This window comes from Dendrobium catenatum, unplaced genomic scaffold (assembly GCF_001605985.2).
Source record: "Dendrobium catenatum unplaced genomic scaffold, ASM160598v2 original_scaffold_112318, whole genome shotgun sequence".
NCBI lineage: Eukaryota > Viridiplantae > Streptophyta > Magnoliopsida > Asparagales > Orchidaceae > Dendrobium > Dendrobium catenatum.
The window spans coordinates 203,097-210,621 of NW_021430753.1; the positions used below are offsets into that span (position 1 = coordinate 203,097).

At 30.2% G+C, this 7,525-nt stretch overlaps 1 long non-coding RNA gene across 1 annotated transcript; it reads right to left on the minus strand.

The window, feature by feature from the left end:
* Positions 1-5,639: 5,639 nt before the first annotated feature.
* On the minus strand, positions 5,640-6,388 carry LOC110116769. The gene is made up of 3 exons (XR_003699652.1): positions 6,189-6,388; positions 5,894-6,061; positions 5,640-5,714 (listed from the first exon to the last, which is right to left on the minus strand). It is a non-coding gene; the product is annotated as an uncharacterized LOC110116769 (long non-coding RNA).
* Positions 6,389-7,525: the final 1,137 nt, after the last annotated feature.

The window sequence follows — 7,525 nt, forward strand, 5'->3', positions numbered from 1 at the left end:
AGAGCTTAGATTAAGTGCCCGTACATCTTACACACGCAAAAGGCAATAAAAGCAATAATTAAGCAAGCTTAATGATGCGATTAGTGAATGATTGGAGCCCAATCACTCACTAATCTTTCCCCCATAAATGTTATTCATAAATACAACCTATGTTTAAAATTCTATGAAGTGGATCTCCCAAAATTAAATAATTTAACAATATGTATAATTTTAAAGTAATTTAAAATATACATATATTAAATATATATGAATATAAAAGGTTAAAAATAAGGTAATTCAAAATAATTCAATGTATGCAAGCACATGAGAGATCCATTAGTCAACCAAGCAAGCTTTCAAAATAATTTTTAATTTAAAAATAATTAATATAATATTTATTAAAATAATATTTATATAATAAAAGTAATTAAGTAATAAATAAATAATCAAGAAAAATAAGTATTGATATCAAAAAATACTTCTAAATTACAATACATAATTTTCTAAAAAATTTAATATATTATACACAATAATCCGATTTAAAGTGAATTAGTATAAATTATTTAAGTTTAAAAGTAATTAAGAGGGTTTTAAAATAATTTAAAAATAATTAATAATTAAATTAATGGTTTAAATTATATTAAATTAATTATGAAAGTTTCTATAATTTAAAGATAATTTAATAAAAACAATTTTTTTATAAATTTTAGAAAGTAATTGAATTTTAAATTTAAAATACCAAAATTATTATTAATTTAAATTTAAATAATTAAAATAATTCTCTGATATTTTAAAATAATTTAGAAAAAATAATTTTTATGAATTTTGGAAAGTAGTTAATTAATTAATAATTAATAATTTAAATTTTTAATTAATTAAATAATTTAAAAATTTCTTAGAATAATAATATTAAGCATAATTTTTGAAATTAAATAATAATAAAAGTTTTCACTTTTTTAGAAATAAAAATAAATAAGTAAGTATTATTATTATTATATTTAAAAGTAATTAAAATATTAATATTAATTAATTATTTAATTGTTTAAATGATTAAAATTTATTAAATAATATTAAACATGTCATAAATGAGTTTAATTTTAAACCAATATATTAAAAATAATTATTTAATTATTTAAAATGAATTAATAAAAGAAATATTAATTTTTTATAAAAAAATTTTATATAATATTAATTTAAATACTAATTAAATACTTAAAATAAAGTAAATTAAATAATTTAAAATATATATGATATTTAAATATAATTTTAATTGTAAAATAAATAGGATAAAATTCTAAAGAAAATGATGTATTATATGTAATTTTTGGGTATCAAAATATTTTAAATTTAATTTCCAATGTTTTTTATATTGACCATAGTTTGAGTATAGTGTAAATAATATTTTATTAATATTTTTGTGCAATGTTGAAATATTAGTCAAGCTTAATTATCTTAAATGTTTGCTATTTATTTCATGTTATATTGTAAAACACTTAAAAGAATATTATTTTTTATCTACACTATAAGTTTAGATTTTTGACTGAATTTTTGTCGGGAGATTTGTACAACGAATTTTGAATTGAGATACTGACGATATTTTTTTCGAGAATTTTTGGCGAATTCTTCCACATATTTCACTAAAAATTTATGCAAAGAATTTTGTCGAGAATTCCAATGAAAAAATCCTTTGGCATTCCTCCAAAAAACTTTATTTTTTCCATTCCAAAATCCACCAATTTCTAACCGAAATATTTTGTCACTAATTCGTTTCTAACGCTCAATTTTTTGTTGGATTATTTTCCAACAAAAATCCATCTGAAACATCAATTTCAGGCTGATCTTCATAGTTTTGGGTGGACATATTCGCTGGAAACGATTGCATTTCCTTTAGAGATTGAACTTGGGTTATAAAATATACATCTCATAAAGGCAATTATCTTGCACATTCATCAAACCAATGTCTAAAATACATAGCACACAAATTAGAACATCCAAATATATGTTTATTATTATCAAAATCACAACAATAGATCATGAGGTGCATAATGCCAACACTTTCATACAGAAAATATTGTTCCAAAAAAGTTTGATGCATTATCCAATAGTTGGTATTCAACAAACTATATATCCTTAAAGTGTATGTTAAACCTAGGCCATACAGATATCTAACTCATGCTTGTAAAAAAGTCTCAAAGACTTTGAGCGTCGACAACTAGAAGATCTTTTATCATTAATAGATAATTATTTTCTTTGTTTTGTTTAATTTTCTGCATGAAAATGAATTGCAAACAGAGTAACTCAAGCCTGATAATATTTTGATATTGTATAAATAAATATAAAAATTTACATATGATATAGATAAATATATCTAAATTCCCTTAATTTTATTAAGAAAATATTCATCCTATGTATGTAAATCTCTTAAATTTTATTAAAAGATAAAACTTGGTATGAAATCAAAAAGCTATGTGATAAAGTTAGTATATTCTAATTAAAAATTATATTTATGGTGATATAAGAAATATAAAAATTTATTAAAAATCAATAAAGTTTTTGTGAAAAAGAATGAAACTTAAAAAAAGGGCATGAACTGAAATCATAAAGAAACTACTATCCTATCTAAAAAAAATTAAAAAAATCATATTTAAATGCAGCGCGACAGCTCCCCCGTCCATTTGTACGCCAATATTCGTAAAAATAATGATCGTAAAATCCTAATGTGGGTCCCACGGCTCCAGCACCGCACGAGGGAGGACCCCGCCGTCCCTGTCACGCTGAAGCAGTGAAGCCTCCCGATGCTTTCAGGGCCGGCTGGCCGGCTGATCAACGGTGGGGCCTACGCACCACCACGGGATTTGACGCCATTACCGTTACTGTTGCTCGTTCTGATAAGCTCAATGTAACGCTCGAGTTAAGCCAACTCGAACCGAGCCGAACCGGAACTGAACCCGGTCAATTCGATTTCCAAAGCGATGAGTGAATTATTGGAATACTAAAGAGAGAGAGCAACGCAACTCCCGCCCAAATGACCAATCATATTAGAAGATGCCGCCACGTATCAATATTCTGTTGGACTGTGGTCCCTACCACCCGCCCCCATGCTCCAATTGATTTTTTTTTTGGCCTTAAATGTCCCAAAAAAAATCACCTCGTAAATTTTTTTTATATATAAATAAATAAAATTTTCCCAAAAAAAAATAAATTAATTAATTAAAATACTTTTTTTTGGGGAAAATTAATTAAAATACTTACGAGGGAAGAAGCGGGGAAGGAGCATGGGTTTCGGTGCGGGAAAAGATTGAATAAGAATATCTTTTTTTTTTTTGGAAAGAACAGTCAAAAGGTTTTTAAATATTATTATAATTATTTTTTTATTAGTATATTATGTTTTTTTTTTTCTTTCGGTGCCCTCAGGCTCGTCTTGCCTTTTTATTATTTAAAAAATATGATCAATCATAAATTTTAATCCCAATTGCAAAGATTATTTTTTAAAATTTATTGTATTAAGAGTCAAATTCTCACTTAATTATTGATATTTGATAAAAAATCATCTTAATTAGATACAAATCTCATGGCATAATTGATTTGAAAACTTTTAAAATTAAATTTAGGGTCATCTGAACTCCAATCTTAACAATCTTAGCAAATTTATAGTCAAACTGAACGTATTGGCAAGCGGAACCCAATGACTCCAAAATCAATCCAATTCGAATCCCAATGTTTTCAAATCAAAGTCTTAAATATTTTTGGAAGCTTTAGAGCATTAATTGAAAAATCAAATGATCTTTTAAATTAGACATGCATATAGTCGAACTGAGTGGCTCTACAAAATGAATCTAATGAGCCCAATATAACTCAATTACGTCACCATTAATGCACTTAGATGTTGAATAAATAATTATTTTTTAAAAGAATAAATAAAAGCCATACAATAAAGTGTTTTGAATCCCAATTCAAATTACCAAAATGTCCATCCAAAAAAGCCTACAAATAGAGCTCCATTAACCACCACTAATTATTCCCACTAACACCTATCATGATCGCTGGTGATCAAAGTTAGTGATACGTAGCAAAAATCTCTTTGATCGAGCATGAATCTTGATACAATATGAATTAGAAACTTTCAAAATTAATTTTGGTACCATCCAAACACAAATTTCAGAAAGTTTATAGTCAAATTGAACATCTCAAGAAGAGGAATTTGATGCCACAAAATTCTGTTCAATCGGAGCCCTCAAAGGATCAAAACATTCTTAAAAGATTATGAACATTAATTGGATGATCAAATGATATACGAACATAACATGCTTATAGTTGAATCAAGTAGCTCAACGAAACGAATTCAACAAGATCAATATCATTTGATTCTGGCATCATTCAAACATATAAACTTTAAAGACTGCTCTATAATCGAGGGAATTGATATCAGCCTTCTGATGGATCACTCTGAAATTGCCCTGAATCTTCTTCATATTTACTGAGCATGACACTTCTAAACAACTATAAATATACCCTTACTCTTCATATGAAAGGAACGAGAAAAGGAGAATGAAGAATATAATAGCTTTATGGCTTGAAGAATTCAGGAGGTCCACCCAGGCACCACCGCCGACAAATCCACACCACTAGGCTATTGTTGTTGGACCTTTGGCTAACCATCGTCATCGGACATCCATATGGAAACCACAGACAAGTCTTCATCCCACTATTGTCACTGTCAACTTTGGTTCTTCAACCACTGTTGACTGATTTTGGTCATTTGACCATTGTCATCTGATAACAGTCCTTTTAACTTTAAGCGTCCGTCGATTATGATTCATCCGACCACCGTTGCCCGACTATGATCGATCCTTCCAACCATTGTTGCCAATTGATTATGTTCCTTCGATCACTTTTGCCTGCCGAGTATGGTTCATTCAACCTTTGTCGCCCGATTTTGGCCCAACTGACCACTACAACCCAACTATGATTCTTATGATCACTATTGTCTAGCTAAGATCCCTTTAACCTTTGTCGCCCAAACACAGTCCTATTAACCAAATTAACATGCTATCACTCTTTTAAGAACAACTCTCATGACATTTGGGTTTTCCATCCCCAGTCATGTAAAATGTTCTAAATAATGTATATTTATTGAACCAATACCTTCCCTAAGGAAGATTATCATTTTTATTCAACTACAAGCACTAGTGAATTCATTCAAATTGGGCAAAGCCCCGTGTTTTTTTCTACCTTTTTCATAGGTTTTCATATAAAAATCATGTTATTTCTTATGAATGCTACACACCACTCTCTTATTTAGCTCTTTGTGTTGGATCTTCGTACAAAGCTATGACATTAAATTATTTGTGCTAGAATTCTGGGCAAATGCATTTATGAAGAGAATAAGATAATTAAAATACAATGTTACTAAAAAAAGATTAGGGTCGATAATAGCTCATCCCGAGCTTTCTTAATTCTGCCCTTGTATTAAGGGAAGTTGAACTCTTGGGTCATAATTTATGAGATTAAAATATACAATTTAAATTAAAATTTTCCAAAAAAAATGTATATTTATTAGTTGAAGACACACCTAAGCAAATCAAGAAGAAATAATAAAAACCCCATCAAGCTAAAACAATGCCATGGATAAAGCACAAGCCAAATACAAGTGAGCCGCCACTCCCACTCTACTTACTTTTTCTTCTCCACCTTGTGCTTCACGAGAAGAGCGGAGTCAAATGCTCCTTGCCAATCTGCTCCAGAAATAAGCAAAATAAAATAAGCATTGTTCTCAAATTTTTTAAAAGCTACTTAACAAACTTAAGCTTGTTATGATTTACAAAACAACAAAACACCATCTCCAATAAACAAAATTGACCTAATTTGAAACACCCAAAATAGCAAATTTAGGGGAAAGCCAAAGAACTGAAACCTGAGGATTCCAGGAGATAGGACATGGCGAGAGCTGAGATCAAAGAGTTGGGCTGCAAGAAAGAAGACTTCGACGGGACTGGAGCTAACTACAGAGCTTGAAATCAAATTTCCCGACACAGAAGACAGAATGGTGCAGCCTACTACCACAAGTTTCCTCTCCAAAACCCTAGCAGAAGATGAGATCGCCATCAGATCTTCTTCGGCTTTCTCGGAGTTGAAGCAACCGCTAATTACTCGCAGCCAACAGGAAAACTAGTGCATTGAGAAAAGTACAGTGGAAGTGGAATGCTTACCTTGGAGAACGGCTATGAGAAGATCATTTGGCAGATCATTTGGGAGACGGACGCGGGAGAAAGTGGAGCGGGAGCTAGGGCATGCGAGGGACATAAAAGGGGAATGGAAGGTATGGCAGCGGTTGGCAAACTGCCTTTATTTAAATCGCTGATAAATTATTAAAAATTTTAATATTTTTTTAGCAGCGGTTAAAAATGCTGCATATATCAATCATAGCAGCGGTTTTGAAACCGCTACTAAAAACTGCTGCGAAAACTTCATATTTTTAGTAGTGTACGTAAAGTAATTTTTCAGCACCAAAATTTTAATTTAATTTCTAGTACAAAATTTTAATTTTTATGCTAGAAAACTACTTTTAGAAGCAGTAAGAAAGCTATTCCAAACGAATCCTTAGGCTTTGTATGAAACAACTTTATTTCTATTTTGTTTTTTAGACCGCAACCATAGTTTCTTCTTGACAACTATTTTTTTTTCACTACTTTTGAGAAATTTTGAGTTAAGAAGTTTTTTTCTAAGACAACTTTAAAAAAGCTTACTTTTTTCGCAGTAGCTTTACAATCGCATTATCAATAGGTGTAGCGGTGACAAACGAATTCTTAGAGCATCTCCAACCGAAAATCTCATTTTTTTTCACTTCAAAATGCAGTGAAACTAAAAAAAGTTGTGATTCATCTTCAATCGAACTCCGTTTTGCATGCTTTTGCGAAGGTAACGGTCTTGCTTCTCTATCGCGCATTTCTTCGGCAAATTCGGTTGAGATAGAAAAATTACGTAGGTGAACAGTGCAACGCCAATATTGGCATCGCATTGTTCACCCTCCACCAATTAGCAATTTTTTTTTCTTTCAAATGGAAAAAACCAACCACGCCTTACAATCATTTGGAGTTCGGCTGGAGACGCCTTTAATCTTAGCCAAAAAAACCTAGAAAAATTACATTAGAATATTTTAACCGAATTTGCTTTGAAATTAATGTTATTTACAAGATTACTTTTTCATATCTTAATATAAATTGAAGAAATTTTAAATCATGTCTTAATATAAAATATATTTGAATATTTTTTCCATAAATTTTTTTTCGAAAATAAATAGGACACCAGGCAAAACAAAAAAGGAACCTGCTTACGTGTCATATATAGTATTTAAGGGGGCGGTAGCCTTCTTAAACAATAACTTAATCACTAAATAAACTTAGTGTAGTTGTCTAATGATGCTTGGCTTAATATCCGAATGGTCATCTCCAATCCCCTGCCATCGCTGCCCGGGTACTGCCCGGGTGCCCGGCCGGCTTACTGAGCTTTTGGACTCCCAGCTGAATTCCAAAGCTGGATAATCGTG